The sequence below is a fragment of the Prionailurus viverrinus genome, chromosome B2, assembly GCF_022837055.1.
Source record: "Prionailurus viverrinus isolate Anna chromosome B2, UM_Priviv_1.0, whole genome shotgun sequence".
NCBI lineage: Eukaryota > Metazoa > Chordata > Mammalia > Carnivora > Felidae > Prionailurus > Prionailurus viverrinus.
In genome coordinates this window covers 106,601,897-106,616,712 of record NC_062565.1, presented here as the reverse complement: position 1 = coordinate 106,616,712, position 14,816 = coordinate 106,601,897, and positions in this window count along the sequence as shown.

The window sequence follows — 14,816 nt, the reverse complement described above, 5'->3', positions numbered from 1 at the left end:
AGTTTACTTAATATCTCCCTATGGTACAGTAATGAGTAAAAGTTAACAATGTATTCATATGTCCTGAAGTTGTTTTTTTTAATTAACTAATTTTTTAAATTTTATTTTTTTAATTTACATCCAAATTAGCTAGCATATAGTCCAACAATGATTTCAGGACTAGATTCCTTAGTGCCCCTTACCCATTTAGCCCATCCCCCCCTCCCACAACCCCTCCAGTAACCCTCTGTTTGTCCTCCATATTTAAGAGTCTCTTATGTTTTGTATTTGTATATTTTTATATTATTTTTTATATATTTTTAATATTTTTGTTTTTGTATTATTTTTGTTTCCCTTCCCTTTATGTTCATCTGTTCTGTGTCTTAAAGTCCTCATACGAGTGAAGTCATGTGATTTTTGTCTTTCTCTGACTGACTGATTTTGCTTAGCATAATACCCTCTAGTTCTATCCACATAGTTGCAAATGGCAAGATTTCATTCTTTTTGATTGCTGAGTAATACTCCAATGTGTATATATATATATATATATATATATATATATACCACAGTTTATCCATTCATCCATCAATGGACATTTGGACTCTTTCCATACTTTGGCTATTGTTGATAGTGCTGCTATAAACATGGGGGTGCATGTGTCCCTTCAAAACAGCACACCTATATCCCTTGGATAAATACCTAGTAGTGCAATTGCTGAGTCATAGGGTAGTTCTATTTTTAAGTTTTTGAGGAACCTCCATACTGTTTTCCAGAGCAGCTACACCAGTTTGCGTTCCCACCAGCAGTGCAAAAGGGTCCCTCTTTCTCCGCATCCTTGCCAACATGTGTCAGTTGCCTGAGTTGTTAATGTTAGCCATTCTGACAGGTGGTATCTCATTGTGGTTTTGATTTGTGTTTCCCTGATGATGAGTGATGTTAAGCATTTTTTCATGTACCTGTTAGCCACCTGGATGTCTTCCTTGGAGAAGTGTCTATTCTTGTCTTTGCCCATTTCTTCACTGGATTATTTGTTTTTCGGGTGTTGAATTTGATAAGTTCTTTATAGATTTTGGATACTAACTCTTTATCTGATTATGTCATTTGCAAATATCTTCTCCCATTCTGTCGGTTGCCTTTTAGTTCTGCTGATTGTTCCCTTCGCTGTGCAGTTTTTTATTTTGATGAGGTCCCAGTAGTTCATTTTTGCATTTGTTTCCCTTGTCTCCAGAGACATGTTGAGTAAGAAGTTGCTGCGGCCAAGATCAGAGAGGTTTTTTGCTGCTTTCTCCTCGAGGATTTTGATGGCTTCCTGTCTTACATTGAGGTCTTTCATCCATTTTGAGTTTATCTTTGTGTCTGGTGTAAGAAAGTGGTCCAGGTTAATTCTTCTGCATGTCACTGCCCAGTTTTCCCAGCACCACTTGCTGAAGACACTGTTTTTATTCCATTGGATATTCTTTCCTGCTTTGTCAAAGATTAGTTGGCCATACGTTTGTGGGTCCATTTCTGGGTTCTCTATTCTGTCCCATTGATCTGAGTGTCTGTTTTTGTGCCACCAAATGATTTCCTAAATAAAGAGGTGTTTATTTAAAAAAATTAAACATTAAGATAGCACACAGCTATTACCTCTCTATAATCATTACATCTGTAGCAAATTAAACTACAGATTTATTTTTGAATTTCTGCAGATGGCTTCAATCTATATCTGCCACTCCAGCCACACCATCTGTATATGGTGCTTTTTTGAGAGCCATGCTTAAGTTGTTGGTAAAAGGACACATTAAGTCTTGCAATGACTGAATTTCTAGACCTGATTGCACTTGAGAAATAAGAAAGTCTTACAGAAATGACTCATTAATAATGGTTAAAGTTGTGAACAATGGGAAATAACAGAACTCTTGACTCCTCCCCTCTTTTATCTTTTGCCAGTGTCTCTATTCCTTGGAGAATTTTAATGGTACCTGGGCCATAAGATTATTATGAGCATTAAATAAGATAGTATGTGTTTAATGCTTCAGACAATGACTGGCATGAAGTGCGCATTCAATAATAAATTTTATTATATTGTTTCCAGTCTGCACCATATTGTTAATCAACCAAAATACCTTATCACTTTTATCTTATACAAATTAAATATCAAGAAGAATTTTAGTTATCCTGACAGATCATGGGGATGCTAAAACACTTGCTACATTGTCACAAAGACCTGCATAGATGTTTCAATTACTTTATACATTTTGGTATGTCTCGAAAAGATAATCAACATTAACAATTTTAGGACTGTACATGATGGCTCACCTTCACAATCTCTGAGTTAGAAATCCTATTGGATTACTGAAGCCTGAACTCCTAAGAAAATATTAAGATATGGGGCGCATGGATGGCTCAGTCAGGTAAGCATTGGAGTCAGTTTCAGCTCAGGTCGTGATCTTAAGATTTGTGCGTTTGAGCCCCACATCTGGCTCTGTGCCCAGCCTGCTTGGGACTCTCTCTCTCTCTCCCTCTCTCTCTGCCCCTCTCCCACTTTCTCTCTCTCTCTCTCTCTCTCTCTCTCTCTCTCTCAAAATAAATAAATAAACTTTAAAAAAAAAGAAAATCTGAAGATAGATACTAAAATACTAGGAAAGACTGTTATACGTATTAGAAACCTTCAAAGCAACAATAACAGAACTGACACCAGTTCTCTTGAGTAAATGGGATTTATCAAAGAATATTAGGAGTTGATGTTATTAGTGGGCTTCTGGAAGACCAAACTTGGAATATGGGCCAACACCAATGCAGTGATAAAGGGCAGAAAAAAGAAGCTTTTGGCAGAAATAACTGCCCCTGCTGTTATGAATTACGCCAAAGTGTCTCTATGTAAACGTCAGTCACCAAAGAGTCAGAGTCCTGGGTGGGAGTGTTTAACCAAACCCAAGTAACGTGACCATGTCCTGGCTCCTAGGAGAGGAGAAAGAGAATCAGGCCATTGTGGTTACTATAATGGGAGGTAGGACCCTGTGTTCTATCGAGACCAATGGTGAGTTAACAGGAGTGAAAGTTTGGAAATGCCATAGAAATGCTGGCTATGCGGGGCACCTGGGTGGCTCAGTCTGTTAAGCGTCTGACTTTGGCTCAGGTCATGGTCTCGTGGTTCCTGAGCGAACCCCATGTTGGGCTCTGCGCTGACAGCTCAGAGCCTGGAGCCTGCTTCAGATTCTGTGACTCCCTCTCTCTCTGCCCCTCCCCTGCTTGTGCTCTCTGTCTCTCTCTCAAAAATAAACATTAAAAAATATATTTAAAAAAAAAGAAATGCTGACTATCCAATACATCTTTGAACTGTTTAGACATAGCAACATGAGACTGGCATCCACCTTATAACTATTTGTTCAAAAAGTAATATTCAGGGCTCTGGGTGGCTCAGTTGAGCATCCAACTTCAGCTCAGGTCATGATCTTGCAGTTTTGTGAGTTTGAGCCTCACTGCTGATCAGTCTGTTGATGCAGAGCTGGCTTCGGATCCTCTGTGTCCCTCTCTCTGCCCCTCCCCAACTTGTGCTGTCTCAAAAATGAATAAAAATCAAAAAAGAAGAAAAAGTAATTTTCATGCTGTCCATTCAATGACCTACTGAGAAGGCCAAATTCATACTCCCCTCAGCCTTAAATGAACTCTGCCTTTTAAGCAATTTGTCTTAAAAACTTTTAAGTCTATATTAGCACAATACTTTGAATCAATTCAGAGATTATATAGACCAATCGTTACAGATTACATGAATATTTTAAATATTAATTACATAGAAAGACAAATTGGTTATTTGTAAATTTATCTGACATGCCCACATCAGTTGACACATCTACATTAACGAGTCAGGCTATTTTCTACCACCATGATCAATTTAATAATCACTTTAATAACTTTTCCATATTTTCCATCTGTATTAGTTTCCTGTGGCTATTGCAATAAATTACAGATTTGGTGGCTTAAACCAACAGAAATTTATTTTTTTGTAGTCAATGAAAATACCAAACACATTTGGGGTTTTTAATGGTTAATCAAAGAAAAATGCAAAATCATATAGAACATTTTAAAATTAAAAAAAAAATCTATATAAGTAATAAAATAATGCCATACACAGAAAATATAAAACTCTGGCTCTTTTAATATAAAATACACTTACTATATAGGTTCCTTAATAAAAAAATAATATAAATTATGAAAGCTTAGGAAGCATGAAACAAAAGGATTATCAATATTTCATTTTTTCAGTTACTTATATTTTACTTTCAAATATATGAAGAAATTAATTAAAAAACCGTCTTCACAGATTCCCAAAGTTTCTTCCTTTCTGATTTCCTATTCTGAATCAGTTTATAGCTTAATAATATATCAAAATTGTTTTACCTACTGCTGTTTGTTAGATCAATTGAATTATAATAAAAACTAGGTTTAGAAACTTTGCAGAAGCATATTGTAGCCTGAAAATTATTTGCAGTAAGCAAACTACGTTTTGCCCTCAGGGAAGCAAATTTTATATTCAAAGCACTTCCTTTTAAAGATAACTTGTATTTTTCTCTTTTTCCATACTAAAAACATCCAAATTTAAGTGTTACAGTCAAAAGTAACTTTCCCACAATTGACTGGGTTCAAATCATAATATGGTGACTTATCAGTGGAAACCATTTCAAATGCTTACAGATATTTATATAAATATATAGTGAAATACATATGAAATGACAACATAATGGTCTTTCTGTGATGGAAATTGAGGACTAATTGTTAGTTTGTCTAGTATTGATTTCCTAGAGACTGGTTCCCAGAGACAGAATTGGAATATGAAAAATTCCACAGACATAGGCTATGTCTTGTACTTAAGGGAATCATTCCCAGTCAACCCCAAATCTTGGACCCCTGTGTTCTGGTTATACCACGACAGAGATGGGTAAATCTTGCTATTAGCTTACCACATAGGACTTGGACCCAGTCCCTGAACACAAAAAAGGAGAGATACTTCAACCCACACCCTCATAAATATACCTGGACTCAAAGTCTGAGCTATTAGAATAAGACTGATGTCAACATTCTCCTTGGCCCTGATCACACCAGCACGAAGCCCAGTACGTTCTTACTCATGCAGCCTAGCAGCAAAATAATCCAACTGCCCTCCTGGAATAGAATATTTAGCCCTGCATTCATATATTTAGCTCTGTGCATTTCTCTAGACTGAATGGAGCATGGGATCCCTTGAATATTATTTAGTCTGTCTCTGGTAGTTTCCTCCTAAAACATGCTGCTTTAGCAGGCCTGATCATTAGATCATGCTGCCTGGTCATTAGAACTTGTTTGTATAATAAAAATACAATATTCCTATTCGAAAGCTTGTCATTTTGCTCTTAAGTAATTTTGAAACTACATTTTTTTTAAGTTTATTTATTTTGAGAGAGTGTGTGAGCTGGGGAGGGGCAGAGAGAGAGGGAGAGAGGGAGAATCCCAAGCATGCTCCGTGCTGTCAGAGCAGGGACCAATGCAGGCTCAAACTCAGGAACCTTGAGATCATGACCTGAACTGAAACCAAGAGTCCAACACCTAACTGACTGAGCCACCCAGGAGCTCTGAAAAATATTTTTTTAATGTTTATTTATTTTTGAGACAGAGAGAGCAGGGGAGAGGCAAAGAGAGGGGAACAGAGGATCTGAAGCAGCCTCTGTGCTGATAGCATCGAGCCAGATGCAAGGCTGGAACTCACCAATCGTCATGACCTGAGCCAAAGTCGGATGCTTAACTGACTGAGCCATCCAGGCACCCAGCTACATTTTTAAATTGTTGGCTAGGGTGGCCATATTCTTTTGATAAAGCTGCCAAATAATTCTTACTTATGATATTAGAGCAAATGAAAACTAGAAAGTGTCATCAGTACTGAGAATTTTGTTTAGAAAAGTGAAATATGTAGCAGTGCTACAGAGCTATAAACTGCTTATGTGGGTCGTTCGCGCATGAATTTGGAAGTCTTAGGCTGACTCTCTCCATTGCAGTGCATAGACTTACTGGGAAATTGTGTCAATAAATGTATTACTATTATCTCCCCCACTCTTTATATTCAGGATATTAGCCAACAAAATTAGAACAGAAAAAAAACAAACAAACAGCTAAAGACAAATATTGGAAAGGAAGAGGTAAAATTATCTCTATTTGCTGATTATGTGATAGAATACCTAGAAAACCTAAGAAAAACAAAAGCAAAACTAATATAAACAATATGAAAATTCAGTAAGGTAGTAGAATATAAAATAAACATAAAAATCAAGAAAAAGAAAAAAATAAAATTAAATACTTACAAAAATAAACTTATAAATTTGAAATACGTGGAATAAAAATTTTTTTATTTTATTTAAAAAAATTTTTTTTTAATTTTTTTTAATTTTAAAAAAAAATTTTTTAACGTTTATTTTTGAGACAGAGAGAGACAGAGCATGAATGGGGGAGGGTCAGAGAGAGAGGGAGACACAGAATCTGAAACAGGCTCCAGGCTCTGAGCCATCAGCACAGAGCCTGACGCGGGGCTTGAACTCACGAACCGCAAGATCATGACCTGAGCCGAAGTAGGACGCTTAACTGACTGAGACACCGAGGCGCCCCCCCTTTTTTTTTTTTTATTTTTAATGTTTATTTTTGAGAGAGAGACAGAGCATGAGTGACAGAGAGAGAGGGAGACAGAATTAGATGCAGGCTCCAGGCTCTGAGCTGTCAGCACAGAACCTTACGCGGGGCTTGAACCCACAAACCGTGAGATCATGACCTGAGCCAAAGTCAGACACTCAACCCACTGAGCTATCCAGGAACCCCTGGAATAAAAATTTTAAACAAGTGTGAAGGACTGAAAAATTCATGAGTATACTTGAACAAATGGAATGATGTCTCCTCTTCTTGGAAAGTCCGTTCAACATCATAAAAAAGTCAATTCTCTCCAAGTTGTATAAATTTAAACTACAACAAAAATAACAAAGAAACAAACGTTATTTTCTGGAAGTAAATAAGCTTAGTCTAAAGTTAATTATGTAAGTAAGCAAAAATAGCTCAGAAATCCTGAAAAAGGACAGTAGGGATGCCAAACCTTATCAAATATTAAAGACAGTACAATCAAAACTGTGTGGTATTGGTGCATGGGTAAACAGACTAATGGAACCTAAAAAGTACAAAAATGGATCCAAAGACAAATCAAAATTTACTGTACTATAAACATGGCATCTCAAATTACTGGACAAAAAATGGACCTGGGAAAAATGTAACAATTGGTTAGCCATTTGGAAAAAGAGGGAGGGAGGGAGGGAGGGAGGGCAAGAAACTATAGAAATACTAGAAGAAAATAGGGGTGAATTTTTCTATAACCTGTAAGTGGGGAAATATTGCCTAACTATAAATCAAAATTTAGAACCTAAAAAAGATTGATAAATTAAACAACATAAAAATGAAAAAAAAAATGTTTGCATGTAAAGATAAAGCTAAAAACAGGATCAAAAGGTAAATGATAAACTGGAATGAAAGGGTTTGCAATTTATATTACAAAGGACAAACATCCCTAATTTGTAAAGAGCTCATAAAAAAGAGGAAAACATATACTAGAAAACAGAATTAAAAATGAACAAAGACATGTACATTTACAGATAAAAAGAAAGGATATGGGTTATAAACCTATGAAAAAGTTGTCAGCCTTATTTGTAATAAGAGAAATGTGTTTTGGTTTTCCATTGCCCCCAAACTCACTGGTTTAAAATAACAGCCATTTTATTTGCTCATGATTCTATTGGTTAGACACTTAAGCAAGGCTCAGCTGGATAATTCTGCTCCACGTGGCCTGGGGGCACTCCTGAGACCACATCAGCTGGGTTCTGCTGGTACTGAAATATCCCAGAAGGCTTCACCCACCTGTCTGGGATGGCTAGAACAACCTGAGAGCTGACTGAGTTAGCACCTTCCCTCCCTCTCTCTCTCTTTCTTTTTCTCTCTCTCTTGCCCTCGCTCTCTGTCTTTTCATGTGACCTCTCCAGTAAGGTAGACCTCATTATGTGACAGTTCAGGGCTCCAAAGGCAAGGAAAATGAAGCAAGATCTTTAAGGTTCAGGCTTGCAAGTTGCACAGTGTCACTTCTGGTGATTAATCATAGTCACACTGGTCAGCCCATTGTCAAGGAAAGGGGGAACAGATTGTACTTCCTTATGGAAAATTGGCAAGGTAACATTGTCAAAAAAAAAAAGCATGGGGGTGGGAATTGTTAACAGCCATCTTTGGAAACACAATCTACCATAAAATGCAAATTAAAACTACAAAAAATTTCCCCTCCATCAAACTGGCAAAAATCTAGAAGTTGCTCATAGACTCTGAAGAAATAGGCACTCTTATATATTGCAAGTGAAAGGTCCCATAAAGGGGATTTAGCAATAATTACACTTTGACACAGCAATCATAACCCTACCTCTACCTCTATAAATAAAATTCTTGCACACAAGAATATATGTGGTATTATTTGTAATAGCAAAGAACTAGACAATCCAAATAATAGGGCTACTTGAAATAACCTATGGAATATCCAAACAACACAGTACCATGTAGCCATAATTAGGAAGATTTTTATGTCATAGCAAAGAAATATTTCCAGTATAAGTAAAAATAGTAAGATGCAGAACAAACCCACTGATATTGGAAATACCAATTTTGCCTCGTGGTTAAAAAAAAAACCCAAAACTTATTTTCTACCTCTGTTCCGTGAAAGGACCTAGAAGCAATGACAGTAATAATAAGCACACCTCTTGTCCATTTCTTGGTTTCTAAATACCATGTCCACTAAAAGAGGCATTCTGGGCATGGGTCAGGGAAATATAAGAATAATATGATTGGGGTGCCTGGGTGGCTCAGTCGGTTGAGCATCCGACTTCAGCTCAGGTCACGATCTCACAGCTCATGAGTTCGAGCCCCACGTTGGACTCTGTGCTGACAGCTCAGAGCCTGGAGCCTGCTTCGGATTCTGTGTCTCCCTCTCTCTCTGACCCTAACCCACTTGCATTCTGTCTCTGTATCTCTCAAAAATAAATAAACATTAAAAAAAAGAATAATATGATTACGTGGGTAAATGTCTTCATTCTTAGGACATACTTGCTGAAGTATTTAGGCGTATAGTGTCTTATGTCTGCAGGTTACTCTCAAATTATTCACCAAAAGAAACTACAGTAGTCCCATTTGGAAACAGGTAGTCCTTCTGACATATGATCACAAAGTCAATAGTAGCCTAACACTACATTACAGTGCCTACATCATTCACCTCACCTAAGCATTTTATTATCTTACATATCATCAAAGAAGGAGGCTCAGTAGAACACAATATGATATTTTGATAGAGAGACCACATTAACATAACTTTTATTACAGTATATTGTTATAATTGTCCTATTTTATTATTAATTATTGTTGTTAATCTCTTATTGTGCCTAATTTATAATTAAACTTTACCATAGGTTTGTATGTATAGGAAAGTACGTAGCATATATAGGATTCAGTACCATCTGCAGTTTCAAGAATCTGCTGGGGGTCTTAGAACGTATCCTCCACAGACAAGGAGGGACTACTATATACACTTGTATACACACACATGGGCACACACACACACACACACACACACGTATATATACAGTGTAGGTATGTATACATACATCTAACTATATACATCTATCTATATACACATAAGATGGATACGTAGATAAATTACATACTGGAATATATTTAACAATTGTTGGATCTAAATGGAAAGTATATGGATGTTTGTTGTACCGTTCTTTTCAACATTTTTAAAGTTTGAAAACTTGTATTGAAATTATTTAGTACCAAGCTGGTGGCTTAGTCAGTTAAGTGTCTGACTCCTGATGTTGGTTCAGGTTGTTATCTCATGGTTGAGAAATTGAGCCCTGCATCAGGCTCTGCACTGAGTGTGGAGCCTACTTGGGATTCTCTCTCTCTCCCCCTCTCTCTGCCCCTGTCCAACATGCATGTGCGCACATGCACACTTTCTCTCAAAGTAAGTAAACTTAAAAAAATATTTTTTTAATAATGGGGGAAAGTTTTTGCTCTCAAAAAAATAAAAAGATGATCAATAATACAATAATGTCCATTCTCAAGAATGACTGAAAAAAGAAGGGGACAAATTAGCATGTATTAAGTGCCAGGATGGATTAGGTATAGTATTTCACCTAAACCCATAGCCACACTTTGTGACCACTTTGTTGTTCCTGCACAGATATGAAAAGAGTCTCGTAGAGGTTAGGTAACTTGCCCACAATCATACAGTAAAATTGGTTTTCAAACCTTGGTTTAACAGAGTCCAGAGTCCCTGCTATTTCTACTAAACCATATTGAAGAAGAGAAAAAGCCTACAATGGTTAGGCAAGACAATATAACTGAGATAAAACTTGAGTTGGGTGCAACTTTGGAGATGGATAGAATTTGGAAGGGCATGGGTTTGGAAGATGTGGCATCCTAGTCATGACGTTGGCCATGGCTTATTTAGGCAGCAAGGAAGAGACCGGCCCCCAACAGCCAATGATGGTTGTCATCAATGAATAGAGTAACTTTTCAGAAGAGATTGAGTACTTGGACTTAGGTATCCTGGATTTTGGATGTCTGTTTTAAGAGTCTGCCTTTATGTCATAGATTAGAGGAAGGTCTGTGGCTAGGAAAGTGATATGAAAAGAATGTTTTAGAAAGGTGAATATGGTAGTATATGCATAGGAGATCCCAAGACATCGAGTTATTTCAAACAGTTTATTTACCTCTTACTTCATGCCAAGCACCATGTTGTATATGGCAGGAGATGAAAAAAAAATAATAATAACATTAAATTTCACAAAATCTTTAAAACATTAAAAAATATTTATTGAGAACCTAGTATGTGCCAAGTATGGGGTTAAGCAAGATAGATAATGTCCCAGCTCTCATGAAGCTTACATTTGTACAGGACCAAAGGGATATATAAATTACTATATCATTGTGGTGTAAGTCCATCAAAAAGGGGGAAACTGCTCCGGGGCAGGTGGTCAGATGAGGACAACACTGTATCTAGTTTGAAGAGATGGAAAAGACATCATGGAAAGAGTAGCACTGGTGAGATGGGTTTTGAAGAATGAAAACTGCTGTGGCAGGCAGAAACAGAAGGGGAGCATTCCAATTAAAAGCAACAGTTCGAGCAAATGAAAGGAAGCAGGAGATTATTAAGTTAAGAGATAGGAAGTGGTACCTCATGGCTGGACTATTGGGTGTTTTTTTTTTTAAGTAAGAGGAAATATAGCTAAACATAATGCCTGGACTCATATATAGGATTCTTGGACGGCAGTATAACAGTTGAATTTACTGGTTAGAAAATAGGAGGACCTAACTTGGGGAACAAAGAAAGCAAAACTATGCTTTAGGAAATTCTTCTGATACTAGTCTATAGAAGACATCAGAAGGGAGATATAAAGCTGGATAGTTATTGGGAGATTAGCGTGATGGTTTAGTAAGAGGACATAACGATTTAGCTAAAGCTAAATTGGGGAATGAAGAATCGATAAAAATTGGACAGTTAAGTGAATTGGGGGGCAAAGAAATAGGTATTACAAATGTAAAGAGAGGGAGTCTGGGTGGATTTGAGATGAACTAGCAGAGAGAGGCATCAGAAAGTCCATGGGGGAAGGGGAATGAGGGAGAACGGGGTGAGAGGTGTAAGGTGTCCGGAAAACCTCCATGTGAAGATGTTCAACATGTGGTAGAATTAGGCATCAGTGAGTCAGTAGTGATGGTGGGTAAAATATAGGTTGAGCTATTTATGTAAAGAGGTAGTGGGAACCGTGAGAATGGGTGAGATTGTTGGAGGAGTGCACGTGGACATGAGAGGGGCCTGAAGGCTGGTTTCCTTGTCCCCAAAGTGCTCTGTCTCTGTATCATCCCTCCCAGGACTCCTTTCCATGGCTGCCAGAACTACGCAAGGTGCGATTCTGACCGTTTCACTCCCTCACCTACTGCCTACTACAGCCGGGGTTCAAGCTTTTAAACTCTGCATTCAAGACTGAGCCCTTCTGGAGCCTCCCTGTTATTACTTTCTGCCTCACACTTTATATTCCAGTGTCAACTGTTGCTTCCCATGCTCACGTCTTGCTTTCCTGAGATGCCAGACGTACCCCAGCTGCCTTCACTGCCAATAAGCAATTCTTACGCAGCTCAGACTCCTTTCCTGAATCCTTTCCTGTCCTTCCAACCACTGCCCTGGAGTAGACATCCTTACTCCAAAATGGTAAAGTGACCATGATTTTGCTTATCACAGTGCAGCCTGATGATCCACTTAGGCACCCATTTCCCGCGAGTTATATCTTGACCTGTCTCTGGGGTAAAAGTGTTCCTCCTTATCAAGACTAATCTCACACTGTATGTGCTAAGGTGGGGTCTTTGTCATTTGTCTTCATACCCTCATTATCTAGCATAATACCTGGAATGAAAGAGATGACCATGGGGCACCTGGGTGGCTCAGTTGGTTGAGCATCCGACTTCGGCTCAGGTCATGATCTCACGGTTGGTGGGTTGGAGCCCCACATTGGGCTTTCTGCTGTCAGCGCAGAGCAGCCTGCTTTGGATTCTGTGTCTCCCTCTCTCTCTGCCCCTCCCCCACTCGCACTGTCTCAAAAATAAATACACATACGGGGTGCCTCGGTGGCTCAGTTAAGCGTCCAACTTTGGCTCAGGTCATAATCTCACAGTTTGTGAGTTCGAGCCCCGCGTCGGGCTCTGTGCTGACAGTTCGGAGCCTGGAGCCTCCTTCAGATTCTGTGTCTCCCTCTCTCTCTGCCCCTCCCCTGCTCTCTCTCTCTCTCTCTCTCTCTCTCAAAAATAAAGATTAAAAAATAATAATAAGTAAACATTTTTTAAAAAGATGGCCATAATGGTTGGCAGGTTTTTTTTTTTTAAGTTTATTTATTTATTTTGAGAGAGAGAGAGTAAGCAAGCAGAAGGGCAGAGAGAGAGGGAGAGAGAGAATTGCAAACAGGCTCCCTGCTGTCAGCACTGAGCCCAACTCAGGGCTCGAACTCACAAACCCTGAGATCATGACCTGAGCCGAAACCAAGAGTCAACACTTAAGCCTCTGGGCCACCCCAAGCACCCTGGTCTGCAGATTTTTTAAATTAAACAACAAAAACAGGTTAGGGAAGTAATACTGGGTCTTTCTAGAATTCATTTCTTAGGAAAACGAATGAATCATAAACTCCAAGTATACAGGAGAGTCTAGAATCCCAGAAACTAGAAATGTAACATTTGTAACTCAGGGAAAGAATCCCCTGTATTTAGCAGACAGTGACTGAAAATGGGAAGGAAAAAGCAAAGGTCCTGAAGAGAGGAAGAGATGGTATCAGAGGTACAGTGTGAGGATTAGTTGTGACACGAAGAAACGTCCTTTCCTCACACAGCTTGCAGACAGAAATTTTGAGGTAAAAAGGAATGATGCTGACATCTAGGTTGGAGAAGCCCTCTTCAAACCAGGCGGAACTAGCAAGTTTCAAGTTCATCTTTTCGGACAACATGCTAGATTAGAAAATACTAGAATTCCAGAGAATTCTTGGACATAATCACCAGTTCAGGACTTAAGTAGTACTAGTTTTTGTGTTATATCTGTTTCTTTTTTTATGATGACAAAAACTCACATTCCAAAGCACACGTACTCATTTATTTAACTTCTCTTTTCCCCTGCCCGGGCCCGCATGAGTAGGCAGCAGGTGAGCGATGATTTTCTTCTAAATTAATTAAATGCATCACCAATTGATATTCTGTGAGCATCATGGCTGGTCTTCTCCACCTGATACGCTGAGGACCTCAGAATACATCTGATAGCGTCTGATTTTGCAAGTAATTAGGTATTCTGCATATTTACGTATAGATGAGCTTCTGCTTCCAAGTAACTCATAAATTAATATTTAATGGAATCATTTGCCTGGAGATGCTTTGTGTATTCCTGTTCATCTCCCGAATGCTTTATATTTGGTGTTGCATCTCACACTCCAAAGCCAGTGACAGACTTGGTGGGACTATTTCTACGTACACATATGTATCCCATGTACACCTGAATGAAAGCAGGCTTATTTCTCTGTAATTTTCCCTCAGAGAAGTCATCTTTCTCCAGGCCAAGAAAAAACTCTTTATGAGAGGCATGCCAATTACTTATTTGAATTACAGGTAATATTTAGGAAAATCACATTAGATTGAAGCCACTTGAATATCACTTTCAGAAGACTAAAAAAGGCCACCAGATAAATTACTTAAAAATAAAAAAGGGGGCACCGGGGTGACTCAGTCGGTTAAGCGTCCGACTTCAGCTCAGGCCATGATCTCAGTTCGTGGGCTTGAGCCCCACGTCAGGCTCTGTGCTGACAGCTCAGAGCCTGGAGCCTGCTTCAGATTCTGTGTCTCCCTCTCTCTTTCTACCCCTCCCCAGCTTGCACTCTGTCTCTGTCTCTGTCTCTCTTAAAAATAAACATTAAAAAAAATTATAAAAAAATAACAATGCTTAATCATTATTCTTGGAAATATGACCTCAAAAACAAGCACAGGATGTTACAACAAGCATTTTTAAGAACATTATTAGGTGGTTATAATGTGGAAATCAACTACATGCAGATTAAGGGGGAAAATTTGCTAATTTGATGTTTATACAACAGGTAATTGAAGCATGGAATTTCTTATAACATCATACATGGGTAAAGCATTACCATCTTTCAAAAAACACTGCTTTCCTTCAAATAAGCTTAGACAACAAGCTGACAGGCTTTGGGAAACTGGTGTTTCAAAACATCAAGGAA